Source organism: Canis aureus, chromosome 31, assembly GCF_053574225.1.
Source record: "Canis aureus isolate CA01 chromosome 31, VMU_Caureus_v.1.0, whole genome shotgun sequence".
Classification (NCBI taxonomy): domain Eukaryota; kingdom Metazoa; phylum Chordata; class Mammalia; order Carnivora; family Canidae; genus Canis; species Canis aureus.
This window is the reverse complement of record NC_135641.1, coordinates 11,148,759-11,175,419: the sequence shown is the minus strand read 5'-3', so window position 1 is coordinate 11,175,419 and position 26,661 is coordinate 11,148,759. Positions and strand designations below refer to the sequence as shown.

The window sequence follows — 26,661 nt, the reverse complement described above, 5'->3', positions numbered from 1 at the left end:
CAGTGGGCTACAACCATTAGCTCAAAGCCACTGGCACCAAACAAATTTTACACATACCATTGTTTTCAATAGATCCCAAATAGGCAGAATTTTAGCCATTTAGAGCCTGGTCGCTTTGCAAGCCCCATGAAATTGCACCCAACATCTGCCAACTATAGATAAGACAAATCCTGTAGCAATAAAAGACCCAAACCACTGCTTGTCTTCAGAGCTCCCTGACCCAGAGACCCCTCACCAAGCTGCAGTCAGCATCATCTGGACATGTAAACGCCCACTCTCCATGTCCCCTCTGCCCCCTGGAACTTCCTTCACCTTCTTTCTTTTCCGGCCAGGGGCCCTGTGTGGCTGTCTCTGAAAATTCTCCTACTGGGAGAGACTTTTCTTCTCTTGCAGTCCTGTCCAAATACTCAATAAAGCTTGTCATGCAATATTGTCATCTTGTGGTCTTGTATTTTCTTTTCCTTGCTCAGCCCTGAAATTCTCAAACTCACTGCAGGGACCAATAAAATATGCAGCCAAGAGAGGAGCAGAGCTTGATCTAGAAAGACAGTGCACCTGGCAGCACCTTGCCACTAGAACAAAGTCTGGCAACCAGGGAACAGACAAGAAAGCAGACCCTTCCAGGGATGCTGGTGTGGAGGGAAGACAGTTCTCGAAGTGCAACCAGGGAAGCCAGTGCTGAGAGACCCATGCCCAAGTATCAGCATGTCCACCCGAAGCTGGCCTTCTATCCAACCACCAAGCTGGGATTTAAAGAGGATCCTGTGGAGGGTTTGGGAGGCAAATTATGATCATTGCTGGAAGAGAAGGCTCAAGATAAAAATTAATTCAGTTCTAACAAACTAAGTATAGAAAAGTGACCAGGTTAAAATTTTACCTACCAGGTGTGCTCTGTATTTTGACCTAATTAAAAAGAACTTTTGTCACTTCCCTACGTGCTGGGCCGAGACAATTTGCAGATCAGCTCATCCCTTCCAGCTGGCTTCAATCTGTTGGCGCAACAGACCCCTCCATACGATGAATGGTTAACATTTTCCTGTTCAGAGGATTAGGCTAAAAATACCAAAGATGCAATAAAATAAGTTGACAATAGTTATCTTAATAAAATATGTTGATTGAATTCATCTCTATTAAAACATTTTCAAAATATTTATTGGTGTTGCTCAAAAACAGTAAGTAAAACAGCACAAGATATGAATTCATCATGAAGCTTGTGAAGCTTTGGTTTCATGGCCCTCACAAAGACCTCATTCAGGGACCTGGGATGGGCCCTGACAATTTCACATTAATAGTTTCATGGTCTTTATCTTAAAGAAAAAACTTTAAACACCCCCCCCCAAACTTGAATATTCCTCAAATAGCATATTGCAACCAAAGTTGAGACATTACCAGATGTAGCTGTGGGTTCTGCATCATGTGAGACTGACTCTAGAAGAAATGACCCCATATAGCTACTTTTGTGTCTGGTGTCCAGAAGCCTCAGAAGCTTGGGAATATGAGACCGCACTCAACTTTCAAGAGAGATCAGATGACATCTAGGATTTCTAGAAGCTCAGATAAAATGATGGCTGAAAATTCCTGCCCTGTTTGGGAAGCTAGCATACCTACATGGGTTCATTTGCATTAACATATTAGTTGCATATTCTACATATGTGCAAGGGAGTCAGACGTAGAGGATGGCCTTCAAAACCTACTCAGAATTTAGTGAATGTGGGCGATCAGTTAACTTTCCAGTTTTATGTTTTTCATCTATGAAATGGGGATAAAAGTAGCTGCATCATGGGGCACCTGGGTGGCTCAGTGGTTGAGCATCTATGCCTTTGGCTCAGTGCCCCAGGATCGAGCCCTACATCGGGCACCCTGCAGGGAGCCTGCTTCTCCCTTTGCCTGTGTTTCTGCCTCTCTCTCTTTGTCTCTCATGAATAAATAAAATCTTTTTTAAAAAAAAGTAGCTGCATCATAAAGATGTAGTAAGGATTCAAGGAGATAACATAAGAGCATCACTTAGAGTCTGGTTAACAGTAAATATGTCTAATCCACTGGCCCCTAACTCTTACCTGTGCATTAGATGAGGGCCTGGATAGTGACAAGAAGTGACAGTTTATTACCTGACATTATATGCAAGCCCTTAGTTGAAGGAATGATGGCAGTTAACTTCCAGCTGCCAAAAATTTCAATGTGAAAAAACCCAAATGCCCATCAGGTGGTGAATGGATAAACAGACTGTGGTCCTCCCACATGGCGGACGGTGCCCCAGTAACAAAAAAGGAATGAATTTACTAATCATGCAACCCCATGGCTACATCTCCATTGCATTACATTAAGTGAAGAAAGCCACACTCAAAAGAGCTACATACTGTATGATTCCACTTCCACGACATGCTAGAAAGACAGAGAACTACACAGGGAGAAAACGGATCAGTTACAGACTATACAGGGGACCCTTGTGGGGGGATAGAACTGTTCTGTATCTTCATTATGGTGGTAGTTAGATGATTGTAAGCTTTTCTAAAAATTCGTAAAATTGTACACTTCAAGGGGTGAATTTTACTAGATGCACTCTGCATTGGGTCTAATTATGCAAATTATAACTCAGTGAACCTCACCCAAACCAAAAAAAACCCACAAACAGACAAGTAAACAAGACCCAAAACCCATCGGAATGCCCTGCAGAGAAGGCCAGGCAGAGATGGCCTGAGGCTAGCCCAGGGCTCTGGTCTGAGCCTGCCCCACGTATTCCCCACAGCACTTCTGAGCCGCCACCTCCCTGCCTGGTGTTCCTGCTTTGGAGCTGCCAGCACCCCGCATCTGCCTCTGTGGGATGGGCCCTAAGAGTGGGTCATCCAAGTACGGCAATCCTCCTGTTGGAAACAATAGGGCTGGTGAGAGTTTCAACACCACTTAGGACCACGTGTGCCCTCCATGGTCATCTCCCTCACTCCACTCTCGGCCACATTAGGGAGGAGAGCATTCATCTCGCAGGTCCCACAGTGCCATGCCTAGCTGCACGCACAAAGTCTACATTCAAAGAAGTGTTAAAGTCAAAGATCCCACAAGATCTATTGTTCTAAGGATCAGATAGTGGTAAGCGGACTCCGGGTGCAAGTTAGGAGCACTTCTTACTGTGAATGGGGACATCCCCCAAACAGGCTAGCTATTGATTTGGAAGAGGTGCTTTTGATTCTAAGGGTTATTTGACAGGAGATAAGGCCCTGCAGTAAGCTATAAACTCTGAGGGATGATGATTGCCAGTGTAGTCGATCCTTAGTAAAATACACATCAGCCTGGTGAGGGATGTTGATACTGGGGAAGGCTCTGTGTGTGGGGAGCAGGCCAGGGGTGATGGGAAATCTCTGCACCTCTCTCTCAGGTTTGTTGTAAATCTAGAATTGCTCTGAAAAATAAAGTCTTGGGGCATCTGGCTGGCTCAGTTGAAAGAGCATGTGACTCTTGTTCTCAGGGTTGTGAATTCAAGCTCCATGTTGGGTGTGGAGCCTACTTAAAAAAAGAAAATGAAAAAAAAATAAAGTCTTAAATTTCTTTTCAGAAAGGAAGTAGTGATCCAAGTCTCTGGAAGGAGTTAGCGCTGCTCTGCTCCTCATCCCCTCTTGAGTCAGATTTTAAGGGCAGGTTCTTCCTCAGCCAACATGAGCTGTAATGGCCTGTGTCTGGTCTGTACTTGTCTCTAAAACTTGCAACAAAAGATGAATGGATAAAGAAGATGTGGTTTATGTATACAATGGAATATTACTCAGCTATTAGAAATGACAAATACCCACCATTTGCTTCAACGTGGATGGAACTGGAGGGTATTATGCTGAGTGAAGTAAGTCAGTCGGAGAAGGACAAACATTATATGTTCTCATTCATTTGGGGAATATAAATAATAGTGAAAGGGAATATAAGGGAAGGGAGAAGAAATGTGTGGGAAATATCAGAAAGGGAGACAGAACGTAAAGACTGCTAACTCTGGGAAACGAACTAGGGGTGGTAGAAGGGGAGGAGGGCGGGGGGTGGGAGTGAATGGGTGACGGGCACTGGGGGTTATTCTGTATGTTAGTAAATTGAACACCAATAAAAAATAAATAAAAAAAAAAAAGAAAAAAAAATAAAACTTGCAGCATGTAGACCCCTTAGAAGAGCCTCAGAACATGTATACGTAGGCGGCGGTTCTTGAAAACTACTCTTAGTGAACTGAAGTCCTAAGTTTGGAGAAAAAACATACTTCAACAAAAGACAGGAAGTCATCAAAAAATTAACATCACCTGTTTGGGCAGAGTTGTGCACGTGCCCAAAGCAGCCATGGTTTCATGGTCGGTGGCAATAATAATGATATTGGACACCTGATGTGCACACAGCAGGGGGCGGGGGCAGTACATGGCCACACTTGCATTTCCTGCTTTCGGACTCCAGGTGCAAGAACTGGATGAATCATAATTTTTGCCTCTTGACACACTCTCATCATTAGCCACGCGTGGTTTGCTTTTCTTCTGCTATATATTTAGTTAACATATATTTAGTTAGTTCAACAATGTAATAAACATCCATGATTCCACACTCCCTGCCCCCCACCACCCAAGAAGCTAAGATTTTTAACTACAATCTTTATGTAACATCCACAGGCATTCAGTTTCCCCCCATGCAGGATAACCATGCCGGAACTCTGTGTTTAGTCTTTCTTCCCTTGCTTACCTGTTAGTAGCTTTATTGCAATGTCATGTATTCCTAAAGTTATATATATATATATATATATATATAGCTTATATATATATACTATATATATTTTTAATTTACATAATTTGTATTTTATATAAATATAAATATATATTAAATATATTATATAAATATATTTTTATATTAATATAATTTATATTTTATATTTAATTTTAGCTCTTTTCCTCTCATAAGAACGTAAGCTTTTTTTTTTTAAGATTTATTTATTTATTCATTCAGGGAGAGTGAGAGAGAGGCAGAGACACGGGCAGAGGGAGAAGCAGGCTCCATGCAGGGAGCCTGATGTGGGACTCGATCCTGGGTCTCCAGGATCACACCCCGGGCTGCAGGCGGCTCTAAACCGCTGGGCCACCGGGGCTACCCCAAGAAGGTAAGCTTTATGTAAACTTTTGTTACTTACTTTTTAAAATTTCGTATCATGTAGCTAACATTCTTTGATGTTGTGTGCAACTGTAGCTCATTCATTTTGCTGTCTGTAATATGTTCCGCTGTGGATAGTTTCTCCGTCCATTCTTTGGTTGACATTTTCACACATGTCTTCTCCTGTACATGTGTCTGGTGTTCCCTTGGGCAATGGGATTGCGTGTGCTGGGATACCAGGTATGTGAATGTCCTGCTTCAGAGATGATGCCAGGCTATTTTCCAGAACATGCGCACCAGTGTCTACCTTGCAGTCTCAGTGGGTAAGAGATCTTGTAGATCCACATTCCCTTCAGCTCTTAGTATTTTCAGATTTTAAAATTATTGCCAGCCAGGTGGATGCAAAATGACATCCCATGGTGGCCTTGATTGGCATTTTCCTGGGCCATTCAGGACACGTAACTTGTCTTCATCTGTTTCTTCCTCTATCAATTGATTTTCTTCCTTGCTCTCTCTCCCTCCCCTCCTTCCCTTCTTCCTACATTCCTTCTTTCTTTTATTTCCCCACTTTTTAATATCTTTATTTACAAGAAACAGCTTCAGAATGAACTCTTTTTTGTGTGATATTAATTAGCTTAATTAAAAGCACAAGCATGGGCCATTTCTTTCTAACCAGAAAATGCTAAATTATTGACCTATTAAAAAATATATAATCCATCTAGTGTCTTCATTCTATAGTGGGTAATGGGGTCAGTTGCATTTTTTTATCTTCTAGATTGTTTTCGTTTTGAGAAGAAAACCAAAAATTCCTTTTGATTTTTTTAAGAAGTGCCAAGCTAATTATAAGACAATTATATATAGGTATTGGGAGGTTTATCAATTATAATTTTCTTCATAGATAAATTTAGTATTTTAAATTGGATTTTTGTTTGTTTTGAGTTTTCCTACCTTATTCTTTCTTTCCCTCCTTCATTCATTCTTTCTTTTCTTTTGTATTTGCTTCCTAATATATTTTGGGCACTAAGCTTTGTCCGTCGTACCTCACAAATTCTCTCCACCCATGTGTAACTTATATTCTCCTTCTTTTGAGATATTTTCTCATTAATAAACTTTATTAATTTCAACACTGCCCATCCATGTTATATTTACTCAGCACAGAAAGATGTCACGCTTGTTTGTTTTTTTTTTTAAAGGTTTGAAGAATTTAGGTAACCCGCCCCAGGTCACCTGGCCAGTTCACTGAAGAGATAGTTCTTGAATTCAGGTCTTAATCCAGAGGCACTGCTGCTTTCCACTACAAGATCAATTTTTTCCATATTGATGAAGTTATGTTTTTTTCCATCCAAGGGGTTAAAACTTTTATTTATTTATGATAATCACAGAGAGAGAGGCAGAGACATAGGCAGAGGGAGAAGCAGGCTCCATGCACCAGGAGCCCGACGTGGGATTCGATCCCAGGTCTCCAGGATCGCGCCCTGAGCTAAAGGCAGGCGCCAAACCGCTGCGCCACCCAGGGATCCCGGTTAAAACTTTTAGAAGCATATTTAGAAGGCAAAGGGTTTTCACATGTACACATGTAACAAATTGTACAGCTTTACAGGTGAAAGGGCTCTTGTTACTTTATTTTTTATTTTTTATTTTTTCTAGTTACTTTAGTACATCAGGCAGTTTACAAATAAAAGTGCTGAGACTTACACCAGTGAATGACCATCCCAAGACCACACATCTATAGGTTCAGGACCACAACTAGAGCCTGGCAGCCTTGTCTCATTACAACTTCCCCTGATTCACAATACATGAGGTGGTGGCTACAGCCGTAGATATTTAAGTACTTTATGTGCAGCTCCGCCCTAGCAGACTTAGCCAAGGGTCGGTGATGGTCTGGTGAGGCCAAATAAAAGCCCTGGAGACAGCGACAAATACACAGGTTTACTGGGGAACTGAAGCACAGGCCTCCGGAGTGGCCGACTGGATAAAATATCCGCCGCTGGGCTTGAAGCACAGGGAGGTTGTAAAGCCCAGCAAGCTAGCCTAGAAACTGTCGGCGGTCTTCTCCTCCTTGCACGGCCAGCGTGTTGAGGACATCAAGGCCTGCCCCTTGGGCACCTTTGTCACAAGGGAGACACTCCGAGTTGGCCACCCCAGGAGCTCCTGACCTTGAACACTGAACAACGTGTCCTTCTGAGCATTCTGCTTGATTGGAACATAGAGGGAGGACGGATCTCTACATTCTCAAGATAGCGATTAACACAGGCGTTCAGGGGGTGCTTGCCCCAATTAGATCTCCAGCGCATACCATATGCTTTGAAATTGTTCCCCATGCAAAGAAAAAAAACTACATTTAATAGTAATTTCTAGGATATTGCTTCAGCTACTTGCAATCACCATCATTAACGAGTCTCGGGGGTGGAAAAGTGACCCCTTACCAAAAGTACTCTGACTTCCTGAAAGCTATAAAGTGTGTTTTACCAAGAGGGCATTCCTGACTTTGGGCAGCTCTCGTGGCAGAAAGCATTAAATCAGCCACGAGTTTCTTTAGGAAGAACTTCCTGCTTGCATCTCCGTATACGAGGTCTAGCTTACAGAGGTTACGGCAGCCTCTGTAAACCAGCCTCTTGCAATCCACGAAGATCCCAACCCACATTGACAGCACATCGGCAGGAGGATTTCTCCTTGTGGGGACCTGCTGGGCCTGCCGCAGGCCTTCCCAAGAAGGGCTGGTGTGTTTCTCCCCAACCAAGCTATTCCGGCAGAGGCCTGGAGCTCTCCATCCTCAGTCAGCTGCTTCTGTTTCACTGCGGACACACCAATCAATGTGCCTGGGGACCTTTACACAAGGTCTGTGCTTCTTACAAGGGGCCTTCTCTGTACCAAGAAATCTGTGTGTACACCAGGAATGACACTTCTTTCATGGACCCACTGTTGACCAGCTCTTCACCAGTGCTCCACCCAGCGTCTGGCTGCTGGCGACACCACCCACTCCGATAGGGTTAAGTCAAAGGGACTGAATACCAGGACGTGCACATTTGCAAAGTCATTAGGGAGACGGGAGAAACAGGCTCTAGTGGGGCTCCCAGGGGCACCTCGTGGGGCTCCCAGAGGCACCTCTCAGGTCACCAGACTGTCCTCTTCTATAGTAAATCGAGGGATTGTTTGCACTGCCGCTCCTTGTAGAACCACATTTCCACCAAATCAGCCCCCTGCAGACTCGGGCACCTGCCCCAGGACGCCCAGACTCCAGATCTATGCGGCGCCAGCCACCATCTAACTCATACAAGCAGGGAAGCAGCACCTTGCCTCCTCCACGTAAGTCAGGTCCAATTCAGAGTCTCCCACCAGGGCATCAATTTGGCAGAACTGGAGAACACAATTGCCAAGGAGGTGGGGTTCTGAGTTTCTTTTCCAACCTTGCTCTGGGAGCTGCTGAGAGCAGGTCGCCAGCGTCCACTCCAACTATGAGCCACACGATTGGAAACACTCCCAGCCCCACTGGAGGTCTCTTCTTCTCTAAGGACAAGAGGTCTGTTTCCGAGGGATTAGAGGCATAAACGTGACCACCATGCACTTGTCTCTCATAAAGTACTCCTGTTTGTGCAAATTTAGAACACATTCAAATAAAGGAACATTTCCACTAACACATTACATTGGTGAAATTTAGAACTACTTTAAATGAATTCACACAAGAAAGTTTCTAATTTGTTGAGTTTACCCTATTTTCACGGCAGGAAGCACCGTATTTTACACACATGCAGCCGGTAAAAGTGAAAGCTGTAACATGTGGCTTCCGTCTCTTCCAATTTGCAGAGCGGAAAATGTTTTCTACTTCTGCTTGCCATAACTGCTTTCTTTATTCTTTTTTTCAACAGCCCCCGGTTGTGATTCTAAGTCCTTCGAGACAAAAGTATTGGTTATTTTGGCATAGAAAAGATTTTCCAGACTTCTGAAAGTTTTGTGTTTTAGTTCGAATCTGAGATCTGCTGATGTTTAATTGTGTCCCCTCCAAGGCCAGTATGCAGGCTCAGTATTGCTTCTTCTCTAGTGGGAGAAACACAATGCGTCTGTTCCCTGTTGGAGGCCATTCTCTTCCAGTCTGCAGGAGAAGCCACAGCCCGGGGTGTGTCTCTTAGCTGGTGCATCTCTTAGCTGGGCTGCAGGGCTCCAAACGCCTGTGCCAAGGTCTCTGTGCAGCTGCCCTGGAATGAGATACTGCTCCAGGGGCAAAAGCATCTTTAGATTATCAGTCTGATAAGTGTCGCTGGCCTCATAATGCAGCCAGTGGAGGCTCATCTTCAAAGTTAGCCTGCTTGGCGTCCTGCGGGCTTTGTCACAGCGCTTCCTCCAAGGCCGAGGGAGAGCAGAGGCAGCTGGCTGGCGCTCTTTGTTTCAGAAGACGGGCTGTGCCTTGGGTGGTTAACCAGATAGGCCCACGCAGGTGGAAGACCGAGGAGGCCTCTCCCAGCAGGGACAGGCCTGAGAAACCAGGAGCCGGAGTGGCAGAATTCCTGTTGCCATGGACTTTAGAGGCCTCGGCGCGATTGCCCTCCACTGAGGCAAACCTCTCCTGTGCCTTCACACTCAGGCTAAACCTATAGGACAGAATATTAAATATTAAATATCCCTCGCGTAATCTCCAGTCTGCTGCTTTCTTCCTCTCTGCCTCCAGCGCCCTCTTTCTCTTAACTACATTTTACTTTGCAATTCACGGGTTTCACTTTTACGTTTGATTTTTAGCTTCAGAGACTGAAATTACCTCCTGCATCCCTGGGAAAAAGAAAGAAGGATGCTCTGGCACAAAAATATTCCAATTAAACCATAATCCGTTGCATTCGGTTTGATAAAATGCATTCAGCTAGATGAGCCATTCTAGCTGACGCATTTACCATCCAAAACCTCTCCTGGCAAAGCTGAGTTTGTGTGTTGCCACTTGTTTCTTTTGGCTCTTGGCTAGAGGTTTGTCCTATCTTTCCTCCCCAGCCTGCCAACATCTGCAGAAGTGGCCTGTTTCTTTTCTTACTAAGACCATTAGCAGGGAGCAGGACCCGGTGCTTAGTAGACACTAGGTACTTAATATGCGTTGGTGGGGTGAATACTTGCAGTGCTGGGAGATGAGAGGAGTTGTGTGTGGCAGACCTTAGGGACCGGGATCAGCAGTTAGCTGGCCTTCATTGTCACATGGAAGACGATCCGGTCTATCTGGCCTGCGGAGCATTCGGGATTTTATAGAAAAATCACCTGATCCTCAGCTGCATTGGCTACACATCCAGATTCCAGCTCCTGACTTAGCAACCCCGGTAGAAAAATTACTTTCCACCTCCAGTATCAATAAAGCTACCCATTCAAGAACTCTTAAGTGGTGCTACTGGGGTCCTTTGCCCCTCTGGATGCTCACCTTGCCAAGGTGATGGGTTGATAAGACGAGATCCTGGGTCCTGGGCCTTCCTGCAGCCCCAGCATCAGAGCAGGACAAATTATCCTTCAATTGGATCCCGGGCTGGGGGATGAGGTGCTCTTCCAAACAGGCAGAGCTGAGGCCAAACACACCTCAGTAACAACCACATTCCTCATTCTGGAATTCCATGCTCTCTGTGGTCTGAAGTCCCCTTTCCTCAGAGCTCCTAACCTGAGCTGTGTGTTCCAATCAGAATGGCCTCTCTTGAGGTTCAACCTTCCTCCTTAGGCCCCCATGCTCCCTTCAGCCCTCCACCCCTGGGCTTTTGCTCATTTGTACCCTCTACTCAGATATGATGCCCTCAGATCCAAATCTTATCTGGACCCAAGGCCCAAGTCAAAATATGTCTTTGCCAAGACATCTGTAGAAAAGCAAACTGTGCTTTAAATGTGGAAAGCTACCAAATGACCTCTTATTTGACAACTTGCTTCATCGCAGTGGAACACATGCTCCTAAAGCACACAGAAGTGCAAGAGCCCTAAATCCCCAGGACTAAGTTAAAACAAACAAACAAACAAAACCCGGAGTCCCAGAGCTACTGGCTCCCGGTACCTATACTGTACCAGTCAATTGAGCAACTGAGTGTTTGCCTTGAGCCTCTCAGGGCCCAAGACCAATATTCAGAACCTCTTGTGTTTTCAGAAGGATCTAAATTATTTTGTCAAAATAATCCTGCCTTTCTTTTTTGAAAGAATTTTTTTTCCTCTTCGAAATAATGTTTTTGATAATTTATTCTTTCCTTGATTTACATTTTTCTCTGTTTAATAAGTGTCCACCAGGTAAATACCACTAAGTCAGGGATTCTGGCTACAAATCAGAGGAGAGAAAGCCACTGCTTCAGTCCTTCAGACTTTAAATTAAGGAAGGGCTAATGAAATGACCTGATTTTTCTTTAAATTGTTTTTTAACAATTCTACTCTATACTAAGCTAAGCAAAGAGAGAAACTAGGATCCAGGTATGTAAAATAGTATGTGGAAATAGGAGTGGTGTCAGCAAAGATTTGCTGCAAATCCACACTGGTTCAATGATTCGACGACATGCAAATGAGCTCCCTACTCACTGATGGTGGCATTGTTTCTGACCTCAAATTCAGGGCCCTGCACAGAAAAACTGCCAACGGCCCGAACAACTCTCCTAGGGTGGCAAAACAGAAACAAAAACAATAATCGCAAGACAAAACAAAACAAAACAAAAAAACACCTTTTATCTTAGCCTCTCAGACACAGGAGCCCTTGTTAGCTTGATAGTTTTCATGAGGAGTTGCTGCTTTGAAGAAGGGATAATAAGTTTGGGATTTAACGTTGTGTTTTTGGAGCATCTTATGTGTGTGACATTTGCTTGTCCTGAAGGCATAGCCCAGATGAGCTTTTTTATCCTCCTAAAGCCCACAGACCAATTTGGGCAAATTACCATCTGTTTTAAAAAATAGAGAAAGAGCTAGGGGAGGGTGGCAGGCTGGATTGTGGCCCCAAAGATAGCCAGGTCCTGATCCTGGGTCCCATGAATGTCACCCTCCATGGCAAAGTAGACTTTGTAGGTGTGATCAAGGATCTTGAGATAGAAAAGTTATTCTGGGTTATCTAGGTGGGCTGGGCTGACAGGAAATAATAAGTGTCTTTGTAAAAGGAAGGCAGATAAATATTTAACAACAAGAGGAGAAGAAAGCAACGTGGTGACACTGGAAGGCAAATGAAAGGAGACATGAGCCAGGGAATAAGAATGTCCTCTGTAAGACAGAAAATGCCAGGAATGGATTCTCCCCTGGAGTCTCTGGAAGGAATTGGCCCAATTGACACCTTGACTTTAGCCCCATAAAACTCCTTATGGTCTTCTGACCTCCAGAACTTCAATGGAATAAATGTGTATTATTTCAAGCCCCCAAGCTTGTGGTAATATGTTAGAGCAGCCATAAGAAACTAATACAGGGAGTTCACATAAAAGGCAGCATCCCCGCCCCACCCCACCCCCACCCCCCCCCACACACACTCCACCCCAGGAGAAAGAGCCAGAAAGTATTACTAGAGAATGAACTTCAATGCATGACAAGGTTTTGGTGGCCAGAGAAGTAATTTACAGTTAAGAATCTATCCTTACAAGGAGAGAATTGGCAGGATCTACACCAGGATATCTGATTTTTCATTTTCCAGTGTCAATGTTGGGGAAGGATTCTGTACTTACTGAGCTAAGTCATTCAGTCATTTATAATGTCTGTCCACCATTCTATGAGATAGACATTATAATCATCCCATTATCAATAAAGACACTGAGGCTGTGAGGAGACACAGAACTTCCCAAGGTCACGTGGCAGAGTGGTTGCTGCCTAGTGCCATCCAGACTCCTCCTTGGTGATGACTTTCCCCAGCTTCTGGGCATACTGCCAAGCAGACAGCTCTCCATTGTTAATCCTCTTTGGAGATTGTTTGGGCCAAGAAAATGCCTCCTTCCAAGGGCAGTCACATCTCGTGAATGATCAGTAAGAGAGAATAAAGTCATGGCTTCCTCTCCCCAACTCAGGACAACTTGAAGAATCATCCTCTCTTTACAGCTTCCTACAGGGTCTGTCAAGGACCTTCTGAGGACTGCATTGCAGCTGAGCTTCTCCCTCTGTACAATCCTGCCTCCTCCCTGTCTGTCTCATAGGTGTCAATCCCCAAAACAGTCCACAATAAACGTCCTAGGCACAAATTTCCATCTCAGAGTCCATGACCAAGAAGAGCAACCTACCCATGTTTGTTGCATGAATCATGAGGTTGGGATTCCGCCCCAATATCTGAACCCTTTCTGCTTTCATCTAGTGGCCCCTGGTGGAGCATAATACACACATTTATGAGATAGACTCTTCATCTCCTACATGGAGTGGGAAAGAGATGCTGGTGACAGAAAGCCTGGGCTGGAGAACAAATCTGCAAATCAATCTGCTCCAGAAGATGGGAAGTACATCTCCCAGCTCCCTTCTCTGCCGATGAAGATGTGTTACTTGGACTCTGGCTATACAGCTTAAACTAATGCTGAATAGACAGCACGTGCTCTCAGAAGAGGAACGCTCATCTCTCCCATAACCACTCAATTTGCCTGCCGGTGGAGGAATGAGATAGGCTGCCACAGTTCAGTTACCAGTGGCAGCAAATGACCCAAGAATTATCCATCAGGAAAGAGTGGCCTCTTGGAACTGACAGCACATTTGTTTAGGAGCTGGAAAATGGTTCTGAAGCCACCACATTTAAAGAGGTGTGGTTTCTAATTCTGGGCTTGTCAGCATGACTAGTGCACCAAAGGATTGGCTTCAAAGATGTAAAACCTTCACCCAGTACTTAGCAAACATGACTTCTGATTAGCAATTCATTACAACAGTATTCCCCAAAAAGCTAGAGCAGGTCTTTCTCTTACTCCACTGAAGATGATTAACTCTCAAAGGACCAGAGGGACCTCATTAAAAAACTGCCCCAACATGTATGACTGTCCCACGGTAGAGGGGACAGCCAATGATGAAGGCCCTTTGCTTTGGCATAGCCATAGGAAACAAAATAGGCTATAAATTTTTTAAAACTCCTAGCGGCCTGTATCGTATCTTACCACCAAGATGTGCTTTACATTTTGAATTGAGAGTTTAATACATTCCTACCTAGCACCTCTCTCTAAACATTTCCCCCAAATACCTTTACAGACACCAGAAAACTAATAATAAGACATTAATGCAGACAGATAGTCTAATGGCCAAATCTTTGGGATGTCACATTAACTTTAAGGCAGGCTGAGGTTCATTCCATGTCACAGAGAATGTCTTGTAGACCTTCCTTGCTGTGGAGTCATTTCCCATGTCTGTCACCGGCACTCAGTGGGAGACATCACAGGCCCTAGGTCACAGGTATTTGCAGGTGACCAGAGTGGATGACCTGGCAAAAGGTGAAGAGGAGAAGCCCAGAGACAAGGAGAATGGGCAGGAGTGATGACAGGAGCAACTTTGGTGAGATGATGAGACACAGCCTCATGGAGCGGGACTTGGGTGCACAAGGATAGCTCTGAGTTGTGAACTGTGGTGTCTCTCATTTAGACAGAAAGCCAGGCCAAGTATCCCCTGTCTGTTAGTAAATACTAACTCTTGCCTGCAGAAATAAATGAGGCCCATGGAAAAGTGCCACATGAAGAAACTTCCCTCTGAAAATGGGAATGGTGCACAGCAGTGTCCAGAAGAACCTCTCAAATAGTATCAGCAACCTAAGGAGAAGGTCAAGGTCCAGATAGCTGGTGATCCCAAAGACAACAGCAGAAATGAAATATAAACAAAAATTTTAAAGATCTAATATGATGCGCAAAAAAAGATAAATAACTTCAATTTTTAAAGGGGTAATGAACTCAAATAAATATTTCATATACAAATGACCAATAAGCACATGAAAAGATTCTCAACATAATTAATCACTGGGGAAATGCAAGTCAAAACCAAAATGAGCTACTGCTGTACCCATTAGGATGGCCTCCCTCTACAAGGCCGATAATAACAAGAGTTGGCGAGGAAGTGGAGAAGTGGGAACCCTTAGGACCTGCCGGTAGGAATGCAAAAAATGGGCAGCCACTGTGGAAACCAGCTTGGCAGTTCCTTAAAATGTTAAACACAGTGTCACTCCAGGACCCAGCATTTTACTCCTACCCCCTACGTTCAAGAGAAATGAAAACATACGTCTACATGAAAACTTTTATATAAATGTTCATGGCAATATTATTCATAGTACCTAAAAAGTAGAAACCATCCAATGATCCTCAACTGATAAATGAATAAAAAAACATGGTATATCCATAATATTATTTGGCATCATAAAGGAATGAAGTGCTAATAAATGCTAGAACGTGGATGGACCTTGAAAACATGGTAAGACCCAGTCACAAAAGTCAGGAAGACCATATACATCAAATGATTCCATTCATATAAAATGTCCAGAATAGGCAAGTATAGAGAGTAAGTTAGTGGTTGTTTAGGGCTGAGGTTGGGGGGACGATTGAGGGAAGGAATGGGAACAAGATTTCTTTGGAGTGCTAAAAACATGCTAAAATTAGATTGTGCTCATGGTTGCACAACTCAGCAACTATGCTAAAAAATATATTAAATTGTCCATTACAAATAGGTGAGTTGTGTGGCATGTGAATTGTAACTCTTCTCATTAAATGTGTGTGTGGAGAGGGTGAGAAAGAGTTCTGAACTGAAACAGATCTATGTATGCATAGTTAAAGGGGATCACGGCATTCCTGAGAAAAAAATGACGAAAAGAAAACGTCTTTGACAGATTCTGTGTTATTCTTTTGAATTATAAAGAAGAAGAAAACATCTACAAGGAATTTTCCAGGGGAAAAAAAACCCACCAGAATTATCTTAGGACTTAAGTCTTGCCTCTAAAAACTACAATATATAATAAATGTGTAATATGCATTATGCAACAAGAGAAAAGGGATTATTAGCATGTATCTTGCATTCTTAATTTACTAAAATTACATTGTTGACTATTTTAAAGTCAAAGTGTATTTTATCTACAAAGAATAAGTATTTTAGGTTCAAAACAATTGTTTTTATGAAAGCAATTTGGATTCATCAGAGGTCAGAAAGCACAAATAAGCAAACAGGAGAGATGCTATCTTTCAAAGATGGAACTATGTTTAACCGTGAAAGGCCCTCCAAGTCCAGCAGGGTGCCTGATACCTTGTAAGATTCTGCTTCATAATACACAAGGCCCAGAGCAAAATGAAAATGCAGAGACCCTTGTTGAGAATTAATAGTTTTAAGACAGTGATGGCAGAGCATTAAATCAAGCATGAGGACCCCTGCTAAGTAAGCACAGGGCCCTGTGGCCTGCACACATCACCTAGTAAGCATTTAATAAATATTTGCATAATGAATCAGTGATAATACCTTCTAGAAAAACTTAATTCACTTATCCTTTATTCCTACCCATCAAAAGCTAACAATCACTATAATAAAAGTATGTTCTATTTTGTCATTTTTGTCCTGTGTCCCCTCTTTAAAAGTAAAATATGCATTTAACTAAAAAGTCCAAAATAATTAGAATGAATGATGAATGAAATTTATCTTCACTCAAATGTTTTTCCTGAAGTTCCTTTTATCAGGATTTTGGCACATGCAGGATGACCTAACAGACATAAGGATTGTGAAGCACTGAGCCATGGTGAACGCTTCATTGTGTCCATGGCATCCTTTCTAGAATGTAAGCTTCTGGCAGGGGCACCCAGCTCCATGATCCACGTGTCTCTGGGACCAGTGGAGAGCCTGGCTCAGTGAGAAACTCAGATAATACTTCCCAAATGAAACAGAATTCATCAGATGAAAGATGAAAATAGTAAACAGATAAACCTCAAGTTTTTATATTAGCAACTGCCATGTGGAAAACATTAGTTGGGAGGTTAGATTACAACATGAAATGTGAGAGCAACCCTAGTGGACAGAGGGCCTCAAATAATAACCATTCACGTGTCTGAATAACTATCCTTTTCACGTGTATGACATGTTCTTAATGGTCAAAACTGTATAGACAGAAGACAAATGACTGGTTGCCTAGGGAGGCGAGAAAGGGGAGGTTAGGGAGGGCAATGGGAAAAACCAGGTTTCAGACCTGTCTTCACACCAGCTGTCTGATTGGGCTTCAGTTTTCCAGCCAATAAACTGAGTATCTTAGGTGATCGCTTTGTACTTCCAGAGGACAGAATCCTGTCCTGCTGACAGCCGTGAGCACGGTGGCCTCTCTCACTCTTTCCTGTGGTTTTGCAGCCAAGAGCTGGAGTAGATGGATACCCACTCAAAACAGAATGGCCTTAGAAGATACCAAGAGGTTATGCTGACCATCTCTTAAGTATACAGAACTTTGTTCAATTATTCGCATCCTAAATACCAGTAATGATGCTCTTACAATAGTGTCAACATAAAAATGTAGGGGAGAAAAGACTTTCAGCATCAAATTTTTTTTTTAAATAATTACTGTGGACTAATTATACAAATTCCAGGAAGGATGAAAATTGTTTCTTTCCTCTGCATATGTAGATTGACACCGGTGATAATTGCATCCAGGTGTTCTAAATGCCACAGTTAAGGGTTACCTAGAAGGCAGGCAAAAAACAAATAAGAACACATCAAAATATGAAGTCGTTTGGGGTAGATTCAGCTTATCATCTTCTGTTGTGACTATATTACATGATGGTTTTTCCAATCTGGAAGGTTCTTTAATGTTAATAACTAAATGCTGTTTTCTTATCTTGTTTTAAATTTTTTTTTCCCTCATTTTTCCAATTTCTTTTTTTTAATTTAATTACCTAATATAGTCTTGAGATTTCAGAAAATTAGATTGTAATTCTGTGGCTCCTGATAAGAATACATTTGAATCAGAAAAAAATAAACTAGCAAGAGTCACTAAAAATTTCTGTTTTGTTTTGTTTTAAAGATTTTATTTATTCATTCATGTGAGAGAGAGAGAGAGAGAGAGAGAGAGAGAGGCAGAGACATAGGCAGAGGGAGGACATGATGTGGGACTCAATCCCAGGGCCCCAGGATCACTCCCTGAGCTGAAGGCAGAAGCTCAACCACTGAGCCACCCAGGTACTCCCAAAATTGGTGTTTTTATTCCACAGAACTACTAGGAAAGGGACACCTGGGTTTAGATAAAATCTAAGTAACACTTGGCCTAATCATTTTTTAGTGCATTCCAGACATCAAAAAGGCCTCTTGTTTATTGACCACCTTGTGGCAGGAACTGCATTGTTTCATGTAACTATCAGGAAGACAGGCTGCAAAGCTGCCAAAAGTATTTATTTGGGGTCTTTGGGATTGCAATTGGGAGACACAGAATCTACCAAAATCTAAAGTATGCTCTGAATTATGAATTGGGAGCTCAGTGGGGGGTTCAGGCTTATAACAGCAAAAACCACAAGGTCAGTAAATTCTGTTGGAAAAATTGTGATGAGTGCTAACAGAGTTATATTCATTAATACATGATTGGCTATTTAGCTGACAGGTGTTACATTATCTCTATTTTAGTCCAAACTAGAAGGATGTGTTCCAGGAGGTGACAGAGTTGCAGCTGACAAGTTACAATTGACAAAATTCAAAAGTTCATGGTGTTCTGAAAATTGAAACAGAAGTGCATGGGACCTGCTTCCTCCGTATCCTGATTTTGAATGACTCTTAGCAATGTTTACTTCAATTCGAAATCTTTCACACATTGCATGTGCAATCATAGGGACTTTCAATGTGGCCATCTGTGGGGGGCAGTAGGTGGAGGCTAAGACATCATCTGGCTTGCCTGTGGTAATCCTACAAGTAAATGATGACATCCAGTCCTTTACCAAAGCTATATGACCATACAGATCTTGCTCCATCTGATGGGATTATGTTCTGGTAAACCAAAATGCACTCAATATGGACTTCCAGGGATGATGGCAGAGAAGAAGGATCCCAGCCTCACCCTGTTCCATGGATACAACTAGGTAACACTCACATCAGTGTAGAAAATGACCCAGAGACTGTCAGAACAGACTCCACAGCTAAATGTAGAGAAGAAGCCATATTAAAGAAAAGAGGAAGGGTAGAGACTCCATTAGGAGCTAAGCAGACCCTAGAGACTGTCCTTGGAAGGGAGGGACACAGCAGGCATGGGATGGGAAAGGAACAGGTCCCCACACCAGTCATCCCAGGCATGGGGGACCTACATGGGAAAGACAAATCCTGATATGATTTAGCTTTGAAAACAAGAGGGGCCTAACTTCATGAGTTCTAAAAACCATTGGGTATTAACACATGGAACTTTAAAAATCAATAGGCTCAGTTCTGGGAAATCTAGGAAGGCAATAGGAAACTGAGTCCCTAGTCTTAAAGAGACACCATAGTAAACAGCCCTGCTGAGCGGAGATACAATATAGAGACAGCAGTTTGAAAAATGCCTGGGGCATATGGAAGGGATATTTGTTTACTAATCTCAGAACATGTGGTGGAGGAGCAGGGATCTTTGGGAGACCTCTCCAAGAACAAAAGAGCTAGTAGATGCCATTTCCCTCCCTCCACACCCAACCTGGAACACAGACATCTGTAGGAACCAGCGTAGTCTCAACTCTCTCCACCTAGCTTGCTAACAGCACACCCTGCCTTCATGTACTTCTATTGACTCATCCCTCCAACCCCATGGGCATCAGCAGGAATTTTTCCAGCACAACTGCAGGTCCCATTCCACAATGGATCAGTGTAGACCTTGTCGGCATTGTATACCCTGCCCATGTATTCTCCTGTAGACCTGTCCCCTCCAAGATGCCCTTGGCTAGAACCCATCCAAACCAAAACCACAAACCTGGCAGTGTGCAAGCAGCCCTGGCAGGAACCAGTACCTCTAAAGTTGACTCCTGCCCTGAGGAGAGGGAAAAAAAATCACACACACACCAGTTTGGCTATGGTTCCATAGGCTGGAGGCAGACATCTGGTTCAACAACAGGCCCTGCCCACTAATGAAAGCTCCACGTGGAACAAGACAAGGAAAGTGCCCTGAAGTTTGGTGCTACTGCATCTCTGGCAAACATCCGGTCTGATTCAGCTCAAGCCCTAGACAGCCCCTGACTGGCTCACTAAAAACACAGGGACTGTATACCCAAACCATGGGGTGAGGAGAGGGGAATAAAGAATGGGTTCAAACATAAGAAACCATCAACTTACTATAGACTGTTATATGCAGAAGATGTCATATACAAACCTAATGATAACCTCAAATAAAAAAAAAAAACGTAATAGAGAAAGGAATCCAATCATATCATTAAAGAAAGCCAGTACACTGAGAAAAGAAAGCAAGGGAATAAAAAGACAGAGAAGAACTAGAAAAAGCACCATAAAATAGGTAAGAAAATGTTAATAAGTACCTATCTATTAACAATTACTTTGAATGTACATGGACTAAATGCTCCAATTAAAAGATAAAGGGTGACAGAATGGTAAAAAGGCAAGACTCATTTCTGTGCCACTTTTGAGGAACTCATTTCAGACCTAAAAAGGCATGCAGATTGAAAATGAAGGGATGGGAAAGTACTTACCGTGAAAATGGATGTGAAAAGAAAGCTAGAGTATTAATACTTATACCAGACAAAATAGACTTTAAAATAAAGACTGTAATGAGACACAAAGAAGGACACTATGTAATCTTAAAGGGAACAATCCGAAAAGAAGAAATAATAATTGTAAATATTTATGCATCTAACATGGGAGCACCCAAATACATAAAGTAGCTAATAACAAATATAAAAGAAGTAATTGATAGCAATACCATAATAGTGGGAGATGATAACATCCCATTTACAGCAATGGATAGATCACCCAAACAGAAAATCAACAAAGAAACTGACTGAATGACACACTGCACCAGAAGCATTTGACAGATATATTCAGAACATTCTATCTCAACAGCATAACACACATTCTTTTCAAGTGCACATGGAATGTTTTCCAGAATAGACCACATATTAGTCCATAAAACCAGTCTCAACAAATTTAGAAAGATAGAAATCATATCCATGCATCTCTTTATACTACAATGTATGAAACTAGAACCAACCACAGGAAAAAATCTGGATATAATACAAATACATAGAGGTTAAATAACATGCTTTCAAACAAGAAATGAGTCAACCAAGAAATCAAAGAAGAAAATAAATTTAAAAAATGAAAATGAAAACCCAGTGGTCCAAAATCTTTGGGATGCTGCAAAAGTTGTTCTAAGAGGGAAGTTTATAGCAATACAGGCCTACTCCAAGAAGCATGAAAAATCTCAAACAAACAACCTAACCCTACTTAAAGAAGCTAGAAAAAGAAAAACAAACAAATCCCAAAACTGGTAGAAGGAAAGAAATAAAAATTAGAACAGAAATAAATGATAGAGAAAATTTAAAAAGAAACAATAGAACAGATGAATGAAACCAGAAGCTAGTCCTTTGAAAAGTTCAACAAAATTGATAAACCTTTAGCCAGACTCATCAAAGAGAGAGAAAGAAAGGGAGCACACAAATAAACAAAACTGGAAATGAAACAGAGAAATAAAAGCAATCCTGCAGAAATACAAGGATTATAAGAGAATATTATGAAAAATTATATGCCAACAAAGTCGACAACCTACAAGAAATGGATGAATTCCTAGAAACATATAACCTACCAAATTTGAAGCAGGAAGAAATAACAAATTTGAAGACTGATGACCAGCAATGAAATTGAATCAGTAATAAAAAAAAAAACTCCCAACAAAAGTCCACGACCACACGACTTCACAGGGGAATTCTACCAAATAGTTAAAGAAGAGTTAATACCTATTCTTCTCAAATTATTCCAAAAAATGGAAGAGCAAGAAAAACTTCCAAGATTATTTTACAAGGCAAAACCAGGTAAAGACACTACAAAAAAATAGAACTGTAGGTCAATATTTCTGATGAACATAAATGCAAAAATCCTCAAAAAACAACCACAAAATCCTCAACAAAATACTAGCAAACCCAATCCAACAATACATTAAAAAAACATTCACCATGACCAAGTGGGATTTATTCCAGGGATGCAAGGTGGTTCAATATTTGCAAATCAATCAACATGATACAGCACATCAATAAAAGAAAGGATAAAAAATCTATGATTATTTTAATAGATGCAGAAAAAAATTTGATGAAGTATAATATCCATTCATTATAAAAATTCTCAACAAAGTAGGCTTAGAGGGAACATATCTCAATGTAATAAAGGCTGTATATGAAAAACCTACAGCTAACATCATACTCAATACATACATCAAGGTCAGGAACAAGACAAGGATGTCCATTCTTACCACTTTTATTAAACATAGTGGAAGTCCTAGCCACAGGGATCAGACAACAAAAAGAAATAAGACATATAAATTGGTAAAGAAGAAGTAAAACTTTTATTATTTGCAGACTACAAAATACTGTAGATAGAAAATCCTAAAGACTCTACCAAAAAACTGCTAGAACTAATACATGAATTCAGGAAAATCACAGGATACAAAAATCAATGAATAGAAATCCATTGTATTTCTAAATACTAATATTGAAGCAGCAAAAAGAGAAATTAAGAAAAAACTCCTATCTACAATTGCACCAAAAATAATAAAATACCTAGGAATAAACTTAACCAAAGAGGTGAAAGATTTGAACTCTGAAAACTATAAAACACTGATGAAAGTACTTGAGGATGACACATAAAATGGAAAGACATTGCATGCTCAGGGATTGGAAGAATAAGTATTATTAAAATGTCTATATTCCCCAAAGCAATCTATACATTTAATGTAATCCCTATCAAAATAACCACTAGCATTTTCATAGAACTAGAACAATCAATCCTAAAATTTGTATGGAATCAGAAAAGACCCTGAACAGCCAAAGCAATTTTGAAAAAAAAAAAAAAAAACTAAAGCTGGAGGCATCACAATTCCAGACTTCAAGTTATATTACAAAGCTGTCATAATTAGGGGCATCTGGTTGACTCAGTCAGTAGAGCATGTGACTTTTGATTTCAGAATTGTAAGCTGGAGCCCCCACTGGGTGTAGAGATTACTTAAAAATAAAATATTTTTTTAAAAAGCTGTATTAAAACTGTATGGTATCAGCACAAAATTAGACACCTAGATCAATAGAACACAATAGAAAGCTTGAAAATAAATCCAAGATTATATAGTTGATTACGCTTCAACAAAGCAGGAAAGAATATCCAAAGGGAAAAAGACTCTCCAACAAATGATGTTGGGAAAACTGACAGATACATGTCAAAGGATAAAACTGGACCACTTTCGGGACACCTGGGTGGCTCAGCGGTTGAGCATCTGCCTTCAGCTCAGGGTGTGATCCTGGGTCTGGGATCAAGTGCCACATCAACTTCCCTCCAAGGAGCCTGCTTCTCCCTCTGCCTGTGTCTCTGCCTCTCTCTGTGTGTTTCTCATGAATAAATAAAATCTTTTAAAAAAAAGAGAAAGAAACTGGACTACTTTCTTACACCACACACAAAAATAAACTCAGAATGAATTAGACCTAAATGTGACACCTGAAACCATAAAATTTCTAGAAGGGAGCACAGGCAGTAATTTCTTTGACATCAGCGAGCAAAATTTTTCTAGCTATGTCTCCTGCGGCAAGGGAAACAAAAGCAAAAATAAACTATTGGGACTTCATCAAATTAAAAAGCTTCTGCACAGCAAAGGAAACAACAAAACTAAAAGATAACCTACTGAATGGGAGAAGATATTTGCAAATGATATCTCTGGAAAAGGGTTAGTACACAAAATATATAAACAACTTATACAACTAAACACACACAAAAAAACAAGTAATCTAATTATTAATGAGTAGAAGACATGAATAGACCTTTCTCCACAGAAGGCATACAGATGGTCTACAGATATATGAAAAGATGTTCAACACCACTCATCACCAGAGAGATGCAAATCAGAACCACAATGAGACATCACCTCACACCTGTCAGAATGGCTAAAATAAAAAATCCAGGAAACAACTAGGGGATGTGGAGAAAACGTAATTCTCATGCACTGCTGGTGGGAATGCAAACTGGTACAGCCACTGTGGAAAACAGTATGGAGGGCCCTCCAAAAATTAAAAATAAAATTACCATAGGATCCAGTAATTCCACTCCTGGATATTTACCGAAAGAATATGGAAACACTGATCAAAAAATAGATGTACCCCTATGTTCATCACAGCATTATTTATAGCAGTTAAATTTTGGAACCAGTCCATGTGTCCACATACAGATGAATGGATAAAAAAGAAGTGGCATATGCACATACATATGCACATATATGAATGAGCGTATATAATATGTGAATGATCAGAATATTACTCAGCCATAATAAAAGAGGACAAAATCTTGCCATTTGCAACAACATGAATGCATCTAGAAGGTATAATGCTGAATGAAATAAGTCAGCAAAAGACATATACCATATGATCTCACTCATATGTGGAATTTAAGAAACAAAACAAATGAACAAAGAAGAAAGAGACCAACCAAAAAAAAAAAAAGCTTAACTATGGAGGAAAAAAGTCATGGTTACCAGCTGGGAAGGGGGAGGGGCGGGAATGGGGGGAAACAGAAGAAGAGGACTAAGAGTTTCTTTACCATGAGGAATGCTAATGTATAGAGCTGCTGAATCACTATATTGTACACCTGACACTAATATAACACTGTATGTTAATTGTACTGGAAATATTCTTTTTTAAATGCATTCAATATACCTGACCCATAGAACATCACGGCTTAGCCCAGGCTACCTTAAATGTTCTGAGAACACTTACATGGGTCTGTAGTTGGGCAGAGTCATCTAACACAAAGCCTATTTTATAACAAAGTGTTGACTATCTCATGCAATTCATTAAATACTGTACCAAAAGTGACAAGTAGCTTGATTGTATGGGTTGAGATTGGTTGTCAAGTGTACAGGTTGATGACCCTCACCATCGCGATACATGAGATCTGTCGCCGCTGCCCGGCATCATTAGAGAGGCTCAGACTGTGTATCACTGGCTTGGGAACAGATCCAAATCTCAAATTCAAAGAACAGTTTCTACTGGATGCCTATTGCTTCTACACAGTTGTGAAGTCGAAAAATGTTAAGTCAAGCTGTCACATGTCTGGGGACCATCCATGTGTTTCCCTTTAAGTAAAATGGGGGTGACTTTTAGAATTCTGTAAGATTATAAGATAATCATAGGACTGGGGTATGAATCAAACCTTCCTTAGGGCAGCTTGAGTCACCACAGGTGAGTGCAAGCAGCAGGCTCAGATATAGTGAGAGCCGCTTAATGAATGACTGGCTGTTGATATTATCTGTGCTGTTTCATTTCTATTATAGTTCTCTTCTACAGCTTCCCTGTGCTCCTAAAATCACAGTTAAGTAGGCATCCAAAAGGCTTTGCTTTAACCAGAAGCCTACCCTCTGTTTCTGACTCTCTGGAGGTATCCAGAGAATGAGTGGTGGTTACACTTTATGACCTGAGACAATTAATGAAAATAATAGTTTTTCCTTGGTAGCACACCGTGAATAACTTCAATGGGATTTCTTTGCCATGGAACAAATTGCCAAAAACATAAAGACTCATAAACCTAACCGAAAGGTTATTTCACTTGAAAATAAAATCAACAATGCTTAATATACTTGAATTTCAAATGAAGTCATAATTGCTTTTGCTGAGACTACTCTAGTTATTTAATACCCTGCACCAACACTGAACAAATAAATCTAAGAGTTTAAGCTGGGGATTAAGAATGGGCTTTCCTCTGAGCAAGATAATTGTGCAAACGATCCGTAGGATAGCAATCAATGAAACAAATACACAGTCAAGACTGCAGACTCAGGAGCTGGATGGCCTTGAATCCAGATACTTGCTGTTTCTCTGGGATCTTGAACGATTCACTGACCCTCCCTTGGGCCTGATTTCCTAGTCTCTAAAATGAGGATGATAACTGGTACCTCCATTGGGTTGGGCAGATGGTGTCAATTAATATATTTAAAGTGCTTAAAACAAGGCCTGGCAGGTACTCAGCAGTCAATAAGTGTTAATTATCATTCAGATTATTATTATTTTTTCAAATGCCTATTCTAATAACCACATTCCTTTCTGTATTATCCTTAAGAGAGAGGATTGAACTGTGAACTGTGATTGAACAGGTTAGTCTCTACCAGGGAGCCCTGTTGCATCCCCAGTTCACCCATACTTACCTGTTCATGCCCCCAGCCCCTGTGCCTGGACAAGTGAAAGAATAGGAGAGGCATTGCCATCTCCATGTCTCAGGAAGCCACCTTTCCCCGGAGCTGGAGCCACATGGCTTCTCTGAGCTCCGTGCTGAGTAATTAAATTGAGGGCTCTTAGGACAAAAGCCCAGAACTGGGCACCCGAAGACAAAAAAAAAACCAGGAGGAGTGGTTGGCTGGTGCATTCCCTTCAATTAACTATGTAATTCCGAATCTTTAGAGAAACCTAGGTTTACATATCCTTACATACCAATATGCTCATTCAATTTACCAAAGAGAATATAAAATGTACACTAAGTTCTTTCTCAAACATCAAGCATTTC

The 26,661-nt window shown here is 41.4% G+C and overlaps 1 long non-coding RNA gene across 2 annotated transcripts; it reads right to left on the bottom strand.

The window, feature by feature from the left end:
* Positions 1-6,437: 6,437 nt before the first annotated feature.
* Positions 6,438-26,428, bottom strand: LOC144302348 (uncharacterized). 2 transcript variants are annotated; one of them, XR_013369202.1, is made up of 4 exons: positions 26,306-26,428; positions 17,162-17,642; positions 10,484-10,619; positions 6,438-9,680 (listed from the first exon to the last, which is right to left on the bottom strand). It is a non-coding gene; the product is annotated as an uncharacterized LOC144302348 (long non-coding RNA). The 2 variants fall into 2 exon arrangements; XR_013369203.1 differs by lacking the exon at positions 17,162-17,642 and having other exon boundaries at positions 26,306-26,427.
* Positions 26,429-26,661: the final 233 nt, after the last annotated feature.